This window comes from Epinephelus fuscoguttatus, linkage group LG8 (assembly GCF_011397635.1).
Source record: "Epinephelus fuscoguttatus linkage group LG8, E.fuscoguttatus.final_Chr_v1".
NCBI classification, from domain to species: Eukaryota; Metazoa; Chordata; class Actinopteri; order Perciformes; family Serranidae; genus Epinephelus; species Epinephelus fuscoguttatus.
In genome coordinates, this window is record NC_064759.1 from 4,908,077 (window position 1) to 4,930,056 (window position 21,980).

General features: G+C 41.3%; 1 protein-coding gene across 10 annotated transcripts in view; it reads left to right on the plus strand.

Annotated features, from left to right (window-relative positions):
• Positions 1-1,426: 1,426 nt before the first annotated feature.
• mef2d (myocyte enhancer factor 2d) overlaps positions 1,427-21,980 on the plus strand; it is a 143,881-nt gene continuing 123,327 nt past the window's right edge. For all 10 annotated transcript variants that reach the window (XM_049582764.1, XM_049582770.1, XM_049582773.1 and 7 more), the window contains exon 1: positions 1,427-1,623. The gene's annotated coding sequence lies outside the window, so the exon portion shown is untranslated. The remainder of the gene's footprint in view (positions 1,624-21,980) is intronic.

A 21,980-nucleotide genomic window follows, 5' to 3' on the forward strand; every position in this document is an offset into this window, starting at 1 on the left:
GTTTCTGGCTTTTATAAATTGTTCAGTTGAGGCAGGTGGGTTTGGAAGGCATGTTTTCTTTAAAAATCTGGGGTAAAATAAATAAAAAATACAACCATTTAAACTTGTATGCCCCTCCCCTAAAGCAAAATAAAAAAACTCTCCCCAGTGCTTAAAAAAATTTATTTGACATGCCTCCCCCTTTTTTTGCACCCCTCCCTCCCCCCTCATAAGTAATGAACAGTCCCTAACCAGTTGAGTGCAATATCCTCACACTTTTTGTTTTTCATTTTAATAATTACATATTAATTAGCAGCACATGGCTCTGCTTTGAACCATAAACGTCTATGTTAATTGCTTATTTAAAAATTATATACATTTTGTTTATATTCGCCTTGTCATGATTATTACCTCAGTTTTGTTTTTATATTAATTAGTGATTGTTTTCTTTATTAATCTATTTTTTTAGATGAGGTAATTGAGGTAATATTTGTTTGGTGGATTGATGGAGTGACTCTTTTGACTTCTCCTCCACTACTTTCAAATTTGAGCCAAAAAAAAAACCAAACAAATCTCTGGCACAATCTGTATTGCTTTAAATATCCCAACCAAGCCATCTGCTGACGTAACATGACGTAGCGCAACGCACATACAGTAGAAACTGACAACAGTGCAAAAATAGAATAAAATAAAATCTTCACTGGCTGACATCCTTCCCAAAACTCTCCGCAGGCGCGCTCGTGCCAAAGTAAATTTCAATACATGTGCCGCTATCGTGCCTCACGCGCGCCACACTGACTGTACTGTACGTCACTCTGCCTCTCACTGTAAACACCGTGTTCCTCCGCTGTGAACACATAAAGTAGGGCGCGCATCACCGCTCAGTTGACATCCAGTCAAAGTAAAGCTGACACCGCTCGGACTGTCAAATGTTTAAATACGCACTTAGAGAATTTAACCGCTATTAATAAAGATAAATATGATGTGTTTATGTTTGCAACTCACCGAATAGCAGCTCGAGTCGTTAGCAGGCTCTGTAATCTGCAGGGTGAATGTACAACTTTAATATTTCGCCAGGGGTCTACATGATGACACTCACTTACTTATAATTTGTGTATTACATTTTATGACATTATTATTTAAATATTAACCGGACAAAATCGTTTGATTACTTGCGACAGGCTGTTATATGACTTAGAAAAATAAAATAAATTAATATGAGCTCTGATTTGCTGTTAATATTAAAAAAGCAACGAGAGTGGAGCTCTCAAAACATGACAAGCGGAGGGATATAAACTCTTAACACATGATGTCGCCATCAGCCCTTCCTACTTCACAGCTCACCTTCCATCAACTCCGCGCTGACGACGTGATTGGTCGGAGCGTGGCGCACGGCTCGCTCCCATTGGCCTGCGCTCCTGTCAATCATAAAGCAATGCCACTCAGGATAGATTAGGCACCATTTGCCATAACTAAATAGTTACCTTGTACATCAAGTAGGAAGAATTTTTTAAATTGGTAGCCCACCGCGCTCGGCGGAGAGTTACTGTTCGGCTCCGGTGAAACCTTCCTTGTACGTGAATGCAACAAAGTGTGACGTTTGAACCCCCCGTCTCATCAAACAGATGTGGATACACTGCTCGGGTAAGTCACTCTTCAGCAGCTTGTGTCCGCATTTTGCTACATATTTTGTTTTCGGTGCCTCTTCCTGTGTCCGGGCAGCTCTGACAGCTGTGTGTCCGGCCGCGGAGCTGCTGCTGTGGAGGTATTTGCATGTTTGGCACGGAGTTGCTGAGTGGCTCAGTGTTGTGGTCTGTGGGAACTCTGAGGAGCCTCAGTCTCCCCGTGTGTTTTGTGTCAAGGACACGCGGTGCTTGATGTAGTTTTGCTAAGTTAACCTCAGTATTGCAGTTAAAGCTTCCCCGTCACTGTGTGCCTGCACGTTTCACTCCCGCACACCTCCTGAAAATAACACCTCTCAGCCCGGTGTGTGTGCGCAACAGTAATAACACTCCATTAGGAGCTGTCAGGAGCGATTTACGACAAGTGTCAGCCCGGTTTCTGACGCGATTTCTCTTCATTTCTGCAAATGGATTTCATCTCTGAGAAGAGCACGTCTAGTTTATTGGCAACTTTTATCGCGCCATCAATTTCGTTTACGCGGTAAATGACAGGTTTACATTGCAGAGAGAAGTGGGCAGATAAAGACAGAGAACATCGCCTCAAGAAAACTGAAGTGATTGGTGAAATTGCGTCCCCCTTTTATAAAATAACCACATTGGATGCTTCTCCTCATATCCTTTAAGCAATTGTGTCTGACGAATAATTTTATGTCTCTTTCATGAGCCCATTTCCGACAATTGTGCTCTCATTGCTGTGCGTAATTGCTTTTCTCCCGGGAGAGAGTGCCATCAAACTTCTAATTTCCTCCTCAAACCCGGAAACCATTTTGCTCGTGGAAGCAGCCGTGTAATGATGGCATCAATAAACCCGGATAAAGCTCCCGTCAGGTTAGCTCTCAGATTTTTTTTTTGGGATCCAGAAATGTCCTCTCTGTCAGTGTTTCCACATCCAGCCTTGGTCTGGCAGGATCTCACAGAGGCAGGTGACTGGGATTAGAGGGCAACAAGACAATGAGAATATGTCTCTGGAGAGAAGTGTCTCATGTCAGGAGGCAGAAGGAACTGTTATATATTACATCATTATCTAGTGCAGCAGAGGGATGTGCTGCAACATGGACTGATGAGTGTTTCTGCAAGCCTGCAGGTAGAGTCCAGGTTGCCAGAAAGGATCCCAAGGGAGACAGTCCAGATAAGGGTGCTGAGCAGCGCTGGTGTGCGTCCCAGCAGTCAGAGGAGAGCAGATTAGTGGCGAGTCTTTGGCAGTGGGACACAGGACGTCTCACAGGCTTACAGACGAGTGTTTGTCCACATAAGACAGGTAATATAGAGATGTAAACTGAATGGAGGGATGGACAATAAACTGGAGAGGCTCATATTTTGGCCGGGAGCTGCAGGTTTGAGTCTGTGAAATAAACCAAAATGTGTCCTGCAGAATTCCTCCCGTATCTCTCAGTTCAGTCGGATAAAAGAGCTGCAAATACCAAGACTGTAAATATTAATTAAAGAATTTGCAAGACTCCTGTTTTAAGATAAACCAGGCTAAATCAAGAAGTGAGAATGCGTCCCAGAAAGTCACAAATTAGAGGTCTGAAGTGAAAATGTCTCCTACGGTCAGAACCTGGTTCAGAGAAAACTACACTAGCCAACGTCAGATCTCTTCTTTCTCTCATCCCTCTGCTCTCCTTTGGTTTAAAGCTCAAATCTTCAAACTGATGCCTGTTAGAAAGTTTGCTGCTGTTTGAAGTGACCAGCACTAAAAAGTTGAACTAACAGTACTGGTTAAATTCCAGCTTCATAATGAATACTGTCACCATGGAAACAGGTTTGTGTCAGCATCTTTTTTATGCCTCCGCACCGGCGATAGCTGTGGTCCGAGGTAGTATGGGTTTTTGGGTTGTCTGTCCATCCCATTCTCATGAACGCAATATCTTGAGGTAATTTCTTCAAATTTGACACAAACGTCCACTTGGATTAAGAATAACCTGTGTAGAATATGGTGGTCGGAGGTCAAAGGTGAAGGTCACTGTGATTTTGTCTGTCTTATTCTTGTGAACACGATATTTCACAAATCCCTTGAGGGAATTTCTTCAAATTTGGCACAAACGTTCACCTGACCTCAACAGTGAACTGACTTGATTTTGGTAGTGAAAGGTTAAAGTCACTGTGACCTTGCATCCATCTAATTCTTGTGAACGATGTATCTCCAAAACATCTTAAGGTAATTTCTTCAAATTTGGCACAAACGTTCACCTGACCTCAACAGTGAACTGATTTGATTTTGGTAGTGAAAGGTTAAGGTCACTGTGACCTTGCATCCATCTAATTCTTGTGAACAATGTATCTCCAAAACATCTTAAGGTAATTTCTTCAAATTTGGCACAAACGTTCACCTGACCTCAACAGTGAACTGATTTGATTTTGGTAGTGAAAGGTCAAGGTCACTGTGACCTTGCATCCATCTAATTCTTGTGAACGTGATATCTCCAAAACATCTTAAGGTAATTTCTTCAAATTTGGCACAAACGTTCACCTGGCCTCAACAGTGAACTGATTTGATTTTGGTAGTGAAAGGTCAAGGTCACTGTGACCTTGCATCCATCTAATTCTTGTGATATCTCCAAAACATCTTAAGGTAATTTCTTCAAATTTGACACAAATGTCCACCTGGATTGAAGAATAAACTGATTGGAATTTGTTGGTCAAAGGTCAAAGGTCACTGTGACCTCACAAAATGTGTTTTTGGCTATAACTTAAGAATTCTCATGTTGATTATGACAAAATTTAACAAATGTTTAATAGGATAAACTAATGGAGTGTTGATGTTTTTTTATTCAAAAGGTCAAATGTCAGTTTCATGGTGACATCATAATGTTCTGCATAAAACACTTTTCTGGCCTTTAGTCAACGTCATATCTCAGGAACAGAAGGAGAGACATTTGGTCAGATACTGAATTGGTGACTCTAATCTTGAAACTGTGCTGATTGTAGAGTTCTTCTGTGTGTGTGAAGCATCCGTGTTTTCACAGACGATGGATGGAAACTGTCAGAGAAACTTGACTGGTGCGTGGAGTCATACAATTGCAGGGCGGCAATTCTAGTTTTGTCTTTGTGTTGTCTGAGGTGTGAGCGAGCCAGAGTTGTGGCTGATAAACAAAAGTAAACACTCTGTTGTTTCTGACATTGTCAAGATGTCGGAGCTATTTGGAGCTCTGCCTACTCACACACAAGCATATCACCTTATCTTATCTCTCCTCCCACTGTCACATGTGACTCTCTTGTATTGAGGCCTCAATTCTCGCCCTGTATCACCATCATCATCATCTCCATCCACTGTCGTGCATCTCAGCAGGATGGGAGAAATGCTGATGGCGCACTTAAAGCTGAAGATCTGATACCTCTCTCCTTATGTTACATTCGTGCGGCAGAGTCTCTCTCTGAAGTCTCTGGAGGGCTCTCCCCTTCACTCATGTACTCACACAGGAGCACAATCCATAAATTGAACAAAATATTGTAACTGGACTTGTTCTGTGAAAAGGGGCTTAAGCTGCAGATAACTTATGGGCTCAGCTCCAGTAATGGGCTTTTGTGTCCCTGAGAACCGTGACTGCAGACGAAGCTGCGCGCCGCTCTCATCGACAGAGTAAAGCTCCCTGCCAGGACAAAACTTAAGGAGACAGTTTTTATAGTGAAAATAATCTTGGAATTAATTCTCCTGAACATCCATCCAAATTCACAGCGTCAGTGTTTGTGTGGAGACAGGACTGGGGTTTGAGTTTTCCTTACTGAAGCTCAGCCATGTGCTCCATCGTGTGCTCTGTTGGCTACAGTCAAAACACAGTGGGGGAAAAAACCCCCGACCCCCTCCTCTCCCTCCTTGCTTGTGTTAATTTGAGGAAGTACAATCATTCTCTCCTGCTGCAGCTTCCTGCTGAATTGCAAACACAGGCAGTCAGCCGTCGTGCTCTGCAGACATTACAGAGAGCGTTGGTGTCTAAGGGAGGCATGATGAAGTGACTCTGAGTGTGCCTAAGTGCACATTTGTGCACTTCCTTGTGTGTTACAGCATGTAAAAGTTCAGTCTAAGGTCTTTGAGCATGTGTGCCTGCATATACTAACATCTGTACTGGCGCCAGCGTCCAGGTTGCAACTAACGATTATTTTCTTACTCAATTGATAAATAATTTTTCTATTGTAAAATTGTGAAATATGCCACATTAAAGTGTCCTGTTTTGTCTTGCCAACACTGGAAAACCCATCAAATATAATAGTCCATTTAATTTGTAGAATTTACTATAATATATTATAGAAAAAGCTGTAAATTCTCTCATTGTTGAAGCTGGGAGCAACAAGTGTTGGGCGATTTTGCTTGATTAATTGCCAACAATTCTGATTTTCAGTCATTTATTCTCGGTCTGATTTACAGATTTTCTGCTTCAGTTCAGTCATATATCTCTCACTGACATTTGACTGTTATTTTGGTTGGCTTGGGTCCTAAGAGCTGTTTCCTTTTTGGATAGATGGAAGAAACCAATTTATTAAGATCAATTTCTAACAAATCTTTGAACAGACATGTTAGCCCTCTGTTTTTAAATCAGGAAGGAATACTGAAAAATCATTCTTGACAGTGGAGAAAGCAGTTGACACAACTGCGTCACCACAACGTCAATTAGTAGCTGCTCTGGAGCTTTTGTTCACATCACATGACCTTCCTCAGCAGATGAACTTTGCCTGATTGTCATGAAACGGTAGATATTAAATTTCCCATTTTTTCCAGAGCACTTTAGTAGTTCTGGTTTGAGTTGGTCTCAAAGCACCGAAGCCAACATGGATGAGAAGTCTTTGTCGAGGTTCTCAGAAAACAACAAAACTTCATCTGCTGAGGAAGATCATGTAAAATGTAAAAGCTCAAGATTCATTTTGCGAACATGTAATCTGTCTGGCATTTAAAGGATTAAGTTGTCAATCAATCAAACCTTATTTTCTAATCTTTAAGTTATTTATGGGTTTGCTTACTAATAAAACAAAGAAAAATATTCATAAAATATTCATAGATTTGCCGCTAGTTTCAAATTTGACTCGTCCATTAATTGATTTGTTTATAAACAAAAAATGAATCTACAGTGGTGTTGGTAATAGATGATTCCTTTAGTCCAGGCGTCAGCAATCTTTGCTAAATCTGCGTGGCGCTACAAAACATATTTGACCCTCATAATAGAGTTTAAGAGCCTATTAAGTCTAAATAATCCAATCCCCATCACCAATAGGTCAAAATGAGCATTCATTTACATGTTTTACAACAAGATGGCTGGTAGGACAAGGGCAGCTTGTTACTTAAACTATGCAGCGTTGGGGTTGAAAGACAAACAAACAAATGTGTCCACACAATATTAAATATACAATTTTCCTCTGAGACATTTTGTTGTTTGGATTTGGAGTCTATAGCTAGCCTAGCTAGGGAGACTCAAGACTAGCCACCGCTATTGAGGTTTGTCAAATTTCAGTGGAAAGGCGGCAGGCGTTGTGGTATAATGCACATTTTAGTTGATGAAATGTTAAAACTTTTTTAAAAACTCCATGTATACGCTACACATTTTTGCAGTTAGATAATTTAAGACTTTCTTTAGGCCTACAACAGTGATACAAATTAAAATTTATTATAAAAAATGGATACATTTCCATATTTCATTAAATCAAATTCACAGGGAGCCACTGGAGAGCTATTAAAGAGCCACATATGGCTCTGGAGCCACAAGTTGCCTATCCCTGCTTCATGAATATCTATTTCAGTATTTTCTGACATTTGTAGATGAAACAATAAAATGTTTCATCATGTTTCACACGTAAATATTACTGTTGAGACACTGGAGCAGAGGTGGTCTGTGGAGAGCAGAATAAGACCAAACAAAGGGTTTGAATTAAACTAAAGAGCAAGTGAGCAGCGACACATTAATTTCCTGACAGATTCTCCAGAGCTGTCCATTAGTCAAGACCCCGGAGATTTAGGCACTGGAACTGTTTGGCGTGCACTGTAATTTTAACTGGAGTCTAATTTTCACTTATCAATTTGTTTGCTGGCCAGACCGAGTATTGATGGGCTTTAATCACTGCTGAAGCCCAGGCTGAGAGCGGACAGTGACATCAGCTCAGTGTGGAAGGTAAAGGTGTGTTGGAGAGTGGTTAGAAAGGAAGGCAGAGAGCTGGTGAGTTTAAATGCTGAAAAGAGGTGAGCTGCTCTACTGTAGCCACTGTGATGTGGAGGGCGAGTCCCCTGCCACCTCATTGATTTGACAGTTTACCTTTTCAGCTTCAGCCATGTACAATAGATTAGCCTTAGCGGACATGTGTTTTCCGTGTGTTCGCCTGCAGCTGACCCGCGTTCTCATCCCACGACAGCAGAAGAACCCTTCTTGTAAGCCGGGTTAGACGAGCATGCCCCCTTCACTGCTGTCAAACTAAAAGCCTCACACCAGAAGTCGTGCTCCTTTTCAAACGGACGGTGCGTTTCAGGAGAAAGGAGCAATTACTACCTGCTCTGGACTGGTTGCTTTCATGGCCTCTTTTGTGTGCTGATTCCAGGGCAGATTTTGTCCACGGCTGTTCCCACGCTGAGCGAGGAGAACAGGAAGAACTCAGCCGCGCAGCAGGCCTCTGCCTTCTGCTATTATGGCTATGATTCAATCATCGCAGGGCAGCGCTTTACCCCAGCACATTGAAAGAGGGAAAGAAATGTCCTCTCTCCCTCTCCGTTAATGGAACTTAAAGCCAAAGGTGTTTTTGCACAAAGAGGAGACCATCAGCCACTTAATGTGGGAAGTAGAAGCAGCAAGCCTCACCTCACAGTCCACTCTCCCCCTACTGTGATTTCAAAATGGCCTCCTTTCTGAGCTTGCAGCTAGAGAAGCACCACACAGGGTGGAGGAACCAGACCGGGCGAGATTTGCCTCTCTTGGTGCTACTTGTCATACCTGCTGTTTGTTTTCTTTGGCTTGAACTGGAGTGGAAAAGTTCAGCGTGTTACAGTTTTGGATTTGATTAATTGTCAATTTCACATGCCAAATTAGCAGCAAAGCGAAGCCGAGCTCGTCTACAAACGTCACATGACTGACAATTTTGTGTTGCTCCTGTTCAGCTCTCCAAAAATGTTGTGAAATATTTTTTAATGGCAACGTGGGTGGATTGGTACTAAATGCTGCTTCAGCAATGAATGAACTTTTTCTCTTAATAGTTTATACTTAATAGAGATTTAAATATATGTTTAATATTTATGTGTGTCTCTTTGTATGATTTTGTGTCCCCTCTCTCAACTGAGCAGTGTTTGCGGAGCTCTCCATGAGTTATTTTTTACTTAGCAGCAGTTTGTAATTCGCGGGGTAGATAATTGATCTGATCTCAGATCAGAGAGGAGCAGCTGATGCAATTAAATGCAAACTTTTGGACCATCAGAATAATGGGTTTAGTTTCACTTGAGTTTGCCTGACGTTCTGCTGCTCTGTCACTGCCCTGAGTGCGCCCTGTGCTCTGATACTGTGGTGCTATAAATAACTGAACGTCAAAATTGCTGTACCAAGTTCAAGAAATATCTTTAAGTTCAAATGATGGATAGTATGGATAATAAGCTTTCATCAAATAACAGTACAATCTATCTTCGATAGACTGTGTACAAAGTGGACGTAGCTACCGTGATGTCACCCATTGGTTTGCGGACTCCCGTTTTCTCCATCCATTAAAATGCATAACTTTAAGCCTTAATAAAATATAAACGGGTGAGTTATATAAGAATTCACCCCCATACAGTCGTCATGAATGTTGAAATTAGCTACAGAGACTAAAACAGTTTTTTGTACCAGGCTGTAAACGGGTTTCTTTCTGCTGTAAAGTCGGACATTTTGACGTGGGGGTCTGTGGGGATTGACTCACTCTTTGAGGCAGCCTCAAGTGGACATTAGAGGAACTGCAGTTTTTGGGACGTCCACATTAGCTTCCTTTTTCAGCCTGGGAGTTTGCCGCCTGGTGCCTTCTAGCTTTTGCATTTTCATGAGTATAAATTTAACAGTTATAATAAGTCATAATCATGCAGTAGATTTTGTTTTTCTGACACTTTAGACAAAAAACAGTAATTTAAAAGACTCAATAAAACAATGAAAACAAGCATAAGTTGCAAGTAGGTTTGCTAAAGTATGAAATTTTCACGGTACGATAACAATCTCAGAAAATATTGCGGTTTCACGGTATCACGGTACTACAGAATTATTATTATCGTACCATACATTCTTATTGTAGCTCAAAATGATCCTTAAAGTAATGAAAAGGTTATTTTTAGTTAAACAAATGTTTTATCAATACATTTGAAACTTGAAACCATTAAATTACAGTTTGTGTAAAAAGTAAAATAAAGTTGAGACTGACCGCTGCAACCCTTTCTTAAAAAAAAAATGAAAGTATGTTTAAAAACTCTCCCTCTTGAAAATAAGTAAAATAAAGTTGAGATTCTCCATCCAGTTGCATTTTTTTCAGTATCGCAGACAAGCAAGCTATGTTATGTCTTAGAACTGGTACACCGCTGCAACCGTAGTAATGAGCAAGGGTGTAAATGTTTTTAGTTTAGTGTTAAACAGGAGAAAATGTTGATAATTATCGGAAGGAAATTTAATGTTCAACCAAGAAACATTGTCAACAAAGTGTTTTCACTTTTACAGACTTTCCACAAAGTGTCATCTCACCAGGCTGCATCTTCAGGCAGTTGAGGAAATCAGGGACAGCTGAGAAGCATTTGATTCCTGTATTTCTGGCTAAGCATGAAACCTGCTTCGCTCGGCTGTAATTTACCAGCTTTTTTTTTCACACCAGCTGGGAACACTCGAAGAATAAATCTGAATCTGAGCATCCATCCTGTTAGGTCTGTGTTAGCTCTCGGCCCATTTTCTCGTGTTATAGCTTTCAAGAGTCTTTTTGTATTTTAAACGGAGAAAATTAAACAGTGTGAAGACATCACCAGGAGCGTTGGAGACTGTGTTGGACATTTATGACTATATAGTGACATTTTATAGACCAGACAGTCAATGTTTTAAATTGATTTATTGAGTAAACAGTCAGCAGATTAATTGATGATGAAAATAATCATTCCCAGCAGTACATGCATGGTGAAAGTGTTTCCTTGTCGTAGCTTGTTTGGAGCCATTTGCCAACATGTCCTCCGCCTTACTTACACAGGACTAGTCCCTGTCCTCCAGCAAGCTCTTAATTGAGCCATCATCAGCTGCCAGTCCACGGGTTAAACATCAATTAAGGTAATGAGCACACAGAGAGGAGGAACGGCATGGGGGGGTCTTCAGTCCGGAGGGCAGAGAGGTGAAGCAGGCCCACCCTGAGGAGAAAGTGTAGGATTGAAGTGTGTGTGTTTCTGTGAAGTGGTAGCTTAGTGAGCGGAGGGATTTCTGAGCCGTGGAGAGTGTTGATGATGGTGGTGCAGGACGGAGGCTTCTTCAAACAGCCTGACGGTGGTTTGCTGTTAGTTTAGCTGTGTTTGTGTTGGACAGGCTGCAGTCTGATGAGCTCCTCAGCTGCTGCTGGACAGTCAGGAGACTCGCTGGTGACTCTCTATTGGACAATCATCTCTTCGTTATATGATGTTGAACCTTCACAGGTGTAATGTGTAATTTATAAAGTAATGAGATCTGTGATATCGTCATATAAATACATCTCTGTTTTGATCATTTAAAGTGATAGTGCACGTTAATGATTACAACCTTAGCTTCTTGTTTTGCATTAATTACTAGTTTTTATACCTTCACACCAGCGATAGCCATGGCTGGAAGCGTTATGTTTTTACTTTGTCTATATGTCCGTACATACGTCTGCCCGTCTCATTCTCTTCTCTAATATCTCAGAAACACCTCAAGAATTTCCTCAAATTTGGCACAAACGTCCACTTGGTCTCAACTATGAATTGATTACATTTTGGTGGTCAAAGGTCAAAGTGACTGCGACCTTGCTTCTGTCTCATTCTTGTGAAGGCAATATCTCAAGAACACCTTAAAGTAATTTTTTAGAATTTGGCACCAACGGACAGACTTAACAATGAACTGATTTGGATTTGGTGGTCCAAATGTCAAAGGTCAAGGTCACGGTGGCCTCTTCAATCTCATTCTGGTGAACATAATATCTCAAGAACAACCAGAGGGAATTTCCTCAAATTTGGCACAAACGTCCACTTGGACTCAGCAATGAACTGATTAGAATTTGGTGGTTAAAGGTCAAAGGTCAGTGTGACCTCAGAAAACATGTTTTTGGTAAAAACTTGGAAAAAAAACTATGAAAAATTTTCACTCAAATATCTATTGGAATAAAACTATGAAGTGATGACATTTTGTATTCAGTTGGTCAAAGGTCAACTTCACTGTGACATCATGTTCTGCATAAAACACATTTCTCGACACCATATCTCAGGAACAGAAGGAGATACATTTGGTCTGATACTGAATTGGTGACTCTAATCTTGAAGCTGTGCTGATTGTATAGATCTTCTGTGTGTGAGGCATCCATGTTTTTACAGACATGGATGGAAACTGTAAGAGAAACTTAAGTGGTTCGTGGAGGCATACAACCCTTCGGTGGTAATTCTAGTTTCCTATTTAATTAATTGTTTTAGTCAATAAAATGGCAGAAAATGAAAAAAAAAATGCCCATGACAAGTTCCCAGAACCCAAAATAGCATCTTCAAATGTCTAATCAACAATCCAAATCCCCCAAAATTCAGTTTACAAAGACATTAAGCATATTATACAACTAATTCTCAGATTTGACAGGCTGGAAAATAAACAGTTAGTCATCTTTTTTTCTCAAGATTAATTTCCTGTCAATCTTGTTTGTTGTGTTTCATCACTCGTCATCATTCTGCCCATATGGGCCGGGCAGTGTTTCAATAATAGTATTTATTGGATTTTATTAGACTGTCCAGATAACGGCAATGATGTAATGTTTGCTGGTTATCTCAATACACAAATCTGTTGTCAATTCTAATCAAAATCACCTGAATCTGTTGATAGCGTTGTGATCTTGAGATCTAAAGCCATGAAGTACTGTTAGAGAACTGGTTATATTCTTACTGTACAACACTGTGCAGTTACATGAGAAAACTACAGTACAAACTGGATTATATGACATTATCTGATCTTATCGTCAGTCATATTAATGTCAATACTTCTGAGATTTTTATTCTGTTTCGTCATGAAATCGTTTTTTCATACATAGATCTAAACATTTGGTGTCTGGTACTTTTTCTTTGGGCTACTTTGTCTGCAGCAAAGAAGTGATGTGTTTCACATTTTTGGTTCGTTTGAAATAGAAGAAGAAGACCTGCAGGTGTCGTCGTCTTCATGGTTGAAGAGACAAAGAAAAAGCACCAATTACAGAAACCGAAACTTCATCAAAAGAAAATCCCAACATAAAAATTCCGCCCACATGGTTTGATTGACAGGTGATCATTGGAAGCGCTGCAGTAAGTGCCGACGGAGACAAAAATTAAAACGCAATCCTGAAGATTACCACTTAAAATTTGATTTGATCAAGCATATTTATCCTCGCCGAAGGCTTTTGAGGAAATAAATGATTAAGACTTAAAAGCATTTTGTGCAAACAAATCACATTTGTCTGTGAGGAGGGATGTTTAAGAATGTCATCTGTCCCCCGAGAGTGTCACTAAGTTGGTTTATTTAAATAACCGTCAGTGTTAGTCGAAGAGGGACTCGTCGGACAGCCTCTGGTATGTTTCTGTTGTGATGACAGAAGACACCATTTTATAATATTCGACTTCCTAATTATTTGAGATGATCACTGGAGAGACTCTTCGGGGTTTTGATGCTGCAATGTGCTGAAATTTCTGCTTGTGTTCATTTGGCTGCAGTGACTTCAGAGAACTACTCGTATCGGTATCTGAGAGGTCAATAAAATGTCAAACACGTCTGCGCGTATCCATTTGGAACACTTTTGCCATGCTAAATTCACCATTCAATATTTAACAAACACAGATGATTCAATCTTTAAATGCATTACTATTTCATGAGCGGAGCTCTTAAGATGACTCATAGATTTAATAGAATCCCAAAATGTGCTTGGCTTTCATGTCAGCAGTCATTTTTTATTTTTTTACCAACTCGTTCAAACAGCAGCCATAATTCACTTCCTAATGAAGCTTTCAAGTTAAAGCTTTGAATGCAAAATGTTAGTTGTAGATGGTTTTTTTTTGGAAGTTTGGCTTTACACATTTTATAACATAAATTAAATGATAAATACTTGAGCGTCTTGATGTTTCTGTAATTGTAATCCTCCGTTCCAAACCAGAATACTGACCAGAGGATGAGTTCTGAAAACCAGAAACCTGAAGTTTAGATAAACCCACTCTTTGCTGTGTGGAACAACCATAGACTGTATGAAATAATGGACGTAGCTACCGTGACGTCACCCTTTGGTTTGTGGACTCCCTCTCTTCTAAAGACGAGTTCGGCATTTCGGCCGTCACTATCGTGTTTGTTGGAGCCAGAAGTAGAAGAGGGTGGAGCTGTGGAGGAGCGAGGATCTGTGATCTGGAAGTGACCGAGAGCCCGAGGACACTCTGTCAGCAGACAGTCTGTCACTCCAAGCGGCCATGCCCCTAATTATGCGTAACTTTAGGCCTTGATCAAATGTAAATGGGTGAGTCATATAAAAATTATAGCTCATTCTGATTCTGAAGTTGTCAAAAATCGCCACTTGGTCACTAATTTCCATGTCAGACACCGATGAGAAAAGCCAGCGTTAGTTTATAATGCCGCCAGGACAGTGTCAGTTTGAAATGCTGCTGGAAAACAATGTAATTTAAGGAGCTAGAAAGTTCCTGAAGACGGGCAGGAGGGGAGATGGATGGGTCCAACAAACATGACTTCCATCCAGGAGGCCGGTGTTCCCTTCCCATATGAATGTTGAGCCAAACTATGATGTCACTAGGCGTTTTACAGATGTGAGTTCATTTTGTAAAAGACTGTATCCATCTTACAAGCAGAAACTGTATGTTTCCTGTGGAAATAGAAATTTATTAATACACAATGCACGTAACAGACGGAAATTGATGTCCCAGAACGTTAGCAACAGACGCACCCAGGACACCTAGCCCATCATATCTAGACAGCAAAAGTCCACTGAACAAGTGGTGATATGTGACGTGTTGGCAGTTGGAAAATGTTCAGTGCAGTTGTTGCTGCTTTGGAACACCAGTTACACCTTTTTAGTCCTTTTTAATCACTGCTCTAGGAATCCAGAAACCTTTTTAGGAAGTCAGACATTTTTACTTGGATTTCACCTTGGGGAACCAAAGTCTGACCTGAGGTCATGGGCCATAGTTACTGCCCCTCAAAATGACCTTGAACCAGGGGTTGGACTTTTCAAGAACCTCTAGCGATGGGAATCTCCCTGCACGTCTGATTCAGTTCTGATTCAGAGGGCCATGATACAATTATGAAATAATTATCGATGCATGTTGATCAAAATTTTTAATTTCTACACATTATTTTTTTCTCTACTTTTAAAACGTGTATTTATAGTGATCTAAATAACCTGATGAATTTACTTGCATACAGTGTGCCTCTTGTCCAAGTACCTTTTTTATTTTTTTTTTTTAAGATATTTTTTAGGGCATTTTTTTTTGCCTTTAATTGATGTGATAGTGAAGTGTGAAAGGGGTAGAGAGAGAGAGGGAGAGACATGCAGCAAAGAGCCACAGGCTGGAGTCGAACCTGGGTCGCTGCGGCAACAGCCTTGTACATGGGGCGCCTGCTCTACCACTAAGCCACCGACGCCCCTTGTCCAAGTACCTTTGGCCTTCAACTTTGGAGACGCCCAAATGCTGCCAAACACTGTCTTATAGTCCAGGGGGTGCCTGTTGTTGGATGCATCTGTGATTCCTCACGCTAACACATCCTTACCAAAACTCAGGCCACCATAATGTTGGGAATTAGGTTTAAGTCTAGAGGCAGCTAACAGGGCTGACATGTCCTGGTGCCTTTCTATTATTAAAAAAAAAACAAAAAGTAAAAGAAATGTGATTTCTTCAGAAACCTTTTTTTATTCACCAAAAGAAGCTAAAGTTCTTAAATCATAAATCTTGTCTAAATGCAGTCAGCTGTAGAAGAACACTGGCTTAATGTCAACTTTGGCTATGATTTAATATATTTATATGACAGTGTGAGAGCAATGCGACAATGTGGAGAGGGTTGCTAGCTGATGCGATAACTCAAACTTTCCTGTGGTTGTTTGGTCTAAAAGCCTGGCCTGTTACACTGGAGTCAGAAATGCCTTTAACCCAGAACAGTTTGCTCGGGAACTGGGACTCGATCCTTATTTATTTGTTTTAATCAGTAAAACATGATGTGAAACATTAGGAAGTCGTGTTGCTACGAAAACAACCTGATATGTTGTGGCTTTCTGGACGAGTAGCGACTGTGGGTCTCAGCTTTCAGCAGGAGTGGCACACACACACATACACACACCGCCTCCGCACTTAAAGGGAAAGTTGGATCCTAAATTCCTGTTTGCTGGAGTTTGCTGTGACTGTCACCCTGGCCTAAATTATAATCAACCCTCTGTGGTTTACCACAGACTTTCCATTCATCTCCCAGATAAACAGAGCAGCAGTGAACTCCTCTGCTCCGTCCTCAGATGATGGAATGGATTCTGGGGAAGTAGGGCAGCAGGGTGGCCTGGACTTAAAGGGAGAGTCTTGTAATCTGAAAGGTCACAGGATTGTTTCGGCCAAAGTGCCCTTGAGCTAGATGTCGAAGTCCCACACACGCACACACACACATATATATATTTATATATACTACTCTGATATCATTGATGACTTAATTGTGGAATGATTTCTATTCTGTTTGTTGAGCAACATTAGTCACACAGCTCACCAGGTCTCCTCACACTGATCTCTGCAGCAATCATTCCATGAAGATCTGTTACATAAAATGTAAACGGAAATGAGAAAACAGCAACCTGTGTGGTAAATCCCTACTCAGTTGTTGATTTTTGCTAAAAATACCCTGTTCAGGGCACTAAATTTATCCGGTCCGCCTCAGAAGAAATTGCTGGAAATAACCAGCTTTGGAGCCAAATTGGAAATCTGCGCTGACCTCATTTTGGCTACGAGGTAGAAACAGATGAGCAAGTGAAAACACTGAACGCACATAACATTTATTTTGATCAGGGATTATGGAATCTGTAGGACTCTGGTCCTCTCATTACATTTCATCTCCGGGTGTCCGTGCTGTTTTGTGATCTCACTCTCCTCCCTTCGCAGTCGCTCCCTTACGCTGCAGCACTTTATCCAGATTAAGTTGTATTTTCTTTTAATATAGTCTTTACCAACCAAAGAGGTCATCTGATGCAAAGCCAGCCAAATGGACATTGTATCGGGTGTGTGGTGGGATCAGAGGGCAGTGGTCCTGGATCAAGACACAACCTACAGCTTCTATGTAGGTTAAATGCAACTTAAACCCAACACAATTTGCAGGATTAACCTTAAATAACAGGAGCTTGAGCGGGGAGCCGCGGCGCTCTCAGGGCTGCTGTGCTGCTCAAAAACCAGGCCTGGCTTGACCTTGACTGGGCCGTGGTGTCAAAATCCACTTAAATTCAATTTGAATCCATTTAGTTCAGCTTCTGGCAACCTTCAGCAGTACGGCCTTTTATTTAAAATTCCATTACGTTCTCAATAGTCTTGGAGCTTTTAAAAAGAGAGTCAAAAGAGGAGAAGTGATGAACCAAATGAAGAGTGCTGAAAGTAAAATAGTCAGGGAGGCTTGTGTTTGTGGATACTTCTCATATAAATAAAACGTCTGTCGTATATATGTTTTAAGACTGGTGCTTTCACGGTATATCACGCTATTTTTTTTATTTTTTATTTTTTGCATGACTGGGACTTTATATAGGTCTACAGTGCTTTATTCCACAGGGTGTCTACAGGTCCTTAAAAAGTCTTAAAATGTCTTAAATTTAATGTTACAATAAGGCCTTAAAAGTCATTAAATTGTCTGAAATTTGAATTTGTGAGGTCTTAACTACTACAAACATTTCATCTTAACTTCAATGCTTACCTGCGATGTTTAAATAAGTAATGATTTGTGATGATGTGTCCAAAAATCTGTCCTAAATTTGGTTAAATGGTGTCTGGAAGGGGTCTTATAAAGCATTAAATTTAACTGTCTGATACCTGCAGACACCTTGTTCTACTTTCTTGAATACATGAAATACCTGTAAAAGCATTTTAATACAATCAATTATATACTGAAGGTTTTAACACATACTTTGAATCCAGTATTTTAATCATTGCTCTGAGCCGGTCGCTCTCGACTGTCTGTAGCGGGACCATGTCCTTGCAGAGGTGGAGTGCTTCAAGCAATGTCTGACCCTTTTGGTTTTACCGTTCCACTGGCGTTACTGACTGCCTCAAATCCGACATCGTAACCACGTATTCAACACACGTTTTCTGCTGAAGTGAAGGTGAGGTAAGTTGCTAGCGTTACCACCACGGCAACAACAGCAGCCTGACAAACTAATGTCGTGTTTGATTTTTGAAACCCCCAAAAATCCGACTGCAGTGCAGACACAGCTCCTCTCTTGTGCACAAATTCTTCCGGTGCATCTCCGATCTCTCTTCCTTCATCTTCCACCTCACTTTTCTGTTCTTCTACTGTTGCTGTTAGCTGTTAACAGACTGTTATGCTAACTGGCTAGCTGACCAGCTGTACCCAACATACTGTTCTGTGGTGTAATTCTGTAAAGGTAAAATTATTATAGTCAGTGACACACTCCTGTAACTGTCTCAGCTATACAGCAGTATGACGGTATATGGAAAATTCATATCATGTGGAAAATCAATATCAGTATACTGCCCAGCACTAGTATATGTACAACATGCATTTGATATCCATTACATAGACATATCTCTTTGATTGAAATGCACAGCCAACAATACTGCCGTGTGTGGGACTGATTTGCTTCAGGAAACGTTAACTTGTCCTCATTCAAACAAAGGTCAAAGGTCGCTTTACTTAGCCACAGAGCAGTAACCTTGGAGGTCGGGGGGATTTCTTGCTCAAGGGCAAAGAAGCAGAACACATGCTAGCCGACATGCGACTTGAGGTTGAAGCTCTCTGCAACGTTCTGCTGTTGTCTGATAGAAACAGAACCTGTCCTAGATTTGATATCAGTGTCATAACAGTGACCTTGTTATCACTGCGTCACACGTGTGTATGTGAAACATTTCATAACTCCAAACTCAATATTTCATAACACAGCTGGAATCAAAGGTTACGGATGTTGCTGGAGATCCAGTAAGAGCAGCACAAACCAGGGGGATTACTAAGAGTCAGAATCAACAACAGCCAGCAATCGACTGCATTATACTCGGCTTGGATTAAGGCTCCTTCGTCCGACGACTGAAGCTGCAGTCTCTGCTGTGCACGCTGGAGGGTTCACCGGAGATCTATCTCGTATTGTTGCCAGAAAGCTCCGAGAACAATGCTCTGCAAAAGATGATAAAGGAAGCAGTGAAAAACAGAAGAAGTTGGGACGAGGATCAAGGAGAGCTGCACACCTACAAGACCGGAGGAAGCTGCAGGAGAGGAGAGATATAGAAGAGAGTTTTCTTCCCTCTGAAATGCCATACATCTGTTTTAGGAAAGTGTTTCTACCTCCAATGCATCATTCAGTATTCAGAAAACACGGCTCATTCTGCCTCCAGAAGCTGAAATGTTTCATAATCAAAGGTCTTTTGCTGACTCAAATCCCGAATAGTAACTCATACTGTACGTTGCTTTTGCCAGATATCATTTTGTTACAGTAGGTGCCAAATGCCCAACCTTCCTGCTGTACAGAAAGAGGAAAGAAGAAAGGCACAAAGTGAGGGATGCGCTCACTGCTGGCCGCCATGCTGTGTTCTAAATTGCTGCTAAAATTTGACTTTTATTGGAACATAGTTTATTTATTATAGGCTGTAACCCCATTATACTGCCAGTAATGCTGAAAGATACATGCATGAGTAATCACGCCTCAATTCCAACACATTCACATTGTGTTTGTACCTTCAGCTTTTGTCTGAATCGAGGCGTCTCCCTGAATACCAACCAGCTTGCTTTTTGGCTTTCTATCCTGCCATGTTTCCTCTTTGCTAATGTTGGCTCAGCCAAGCTTCCTCTGCGCCAAACGTATGACGATCATGTCAGATGAATGACGTGAGATTAACTTAGTCACCTCGGTGTCTTTTGAGCATTCGGATAGGAGGCTCACGCAGCCCACAACACATTAGGATCTGATCCAGTGCCACAGATCCATGTGGTCCAGATTGGAGCTGGAGGAAAAAGCTGCGACTTCAGTCAGCTTTTTTTGTGCCAATCACACTGAGGAGGAAAAATCAGATCTGTGTGAGATGGGGGGAAATAAAGAGCGGGAGACTTTCAGCTACAGTGTGAACACAGCCCAAGTGCCGTGCCACCATACTGACGGGGTTACGATGGCGTGAGAGCAGGGGCTGCTGGCCAGCACTTCAGCACAGCTGAAATAGCAAGCAGCAGAGCCAGGAGCTGAAACACTACACCCAGGCTTCTCACACTCCCCCCTCTCCCTCTAAACCTCGCTCACTCTCTCCATTTCTCACCTCTCTTTCTCACCCTGCCTCTCTTTTATCTGAGGTCCTGGCATTTTCTTGCTCTTCATCATCATCATCTAGCTTCCATCCATCCCCCCACTCTCTCCGGGCCCGCCTCCCATCAAATTCCTCCCACAACTCTCCTCCACTTCCAGCAGAGCGCGGTGGAGAGGTTACGGCCTCATTTGAATATCTGAATGTATATCAACCTCCTCCTCGCTGGGGCGTGGCGTCGTTTTACGGTCTCACAGCTGTGGTGGTGTTATGGGACCATCTGCGCAGGGTTCATTGAGTTAGCCACGAGCTAACTTGGAGAAAGAGTATGCAGAGGGAGAGGAAGGGGGGGTGGTATTCCTCTTCGTTTTTCTTCTGTTGTAGAAAAGCCATTACCCAGAGTTGGGAATGGTTCCATGGAGAGAAGAACAAGATGTAGAGCGAGGAGAAGGAGGAGGAGGAGGCGGAGGAGGAGGATTCCCCTTTCCACCCTTCCAAAGTCGTCACACACTTCCTTATGTTTGTGTACGTGCGTGTGATGTTGCTATGACTCCAGGCGTGTGTTTGTGTGTTCATGCATGAACACATACACTGTATCTGTTCATGTGTGAGAGTATTATTGTGGTACAAATACGCATTTGTTTTGCTGTTTCATTCCTGTTAAAGTATTTTTTTTTCATTATGATTCTACTGTGCAAAAGCATAGAAATAATACAGCTGAATAAGGCTTCTGTAAAGTCCAAATTCTGCAACTGGATATCACTTCAAATTGGGTATTGTATCTGCACCGATACCTGATTTTCATTGACAAAACTGATACACATAAGTACTATTTAATAGCTACTATTTCTTTATATATAGATATATCTGATAACAGATTATGTTAACGAGACAAAGGCTCCAATCAAACAATCAGTCGCTTTTTTCAGGTTGTAAAATTTATGGCAAAATTTTTACCCCACAATTAAAAGAAAGGCAGCTTCTTTTGTCCACCAAATCACTTGCCCTACGCCTCGTTGTTATTTTGCTGTGAAGTTAACGTATTCAGTCAGTAGCTAGTCACCTTAAACGTCTGCATAAAAAATGGACAGATAGAGGCTGTTCCCAAATAGTACGCTGGACACAGGAAAGCGAAGATCTGTGTAGCTATAGGAGACCCTCTGAAAGGCTGTCGTCACCTCTGCAGAAGGCTGGCCTATCAATCTATTTGACTGGACAATAGAGTGCCCAAGGAATGAGTCCTAAAACCCAAAAATGAGTTAGCATCAGGGTTCCTATGCAAGTATGGAAAGTATAGAAAAGTATGGAAATAAATTTGATCATTTTCCAGGTATTAAAAAGTATGGAAAATGAAAAATAAAGTATGGAAAAATGTTTATGTTTCCAGACTATTACCACTGTTCTAAAATATTGTTTCCTAAAATAGAAAATTAGGTATTTACAAAAATATTTTAATCACTCCAGATCGTGTTTTATGCCGGGCCAAGCACAGTTTGTGTGAGAGCAAACGTCTCAGAAAACATACCGCCCCTTTTACCTCATTGACAAGTGGTCTGTCCAGTCCGCTGCCCCATGACCCTCCTCCAGCCCCCCAGGTATCAAGTTTCACTCCAACACTGCACCTTCGACAAGAAGACGAGTTTCACGTGGTTCACAATGGGTAGATGCAAGTTTTGGATGGATGGCTTGACAATACCGTATATAAATACTGGTTGGCC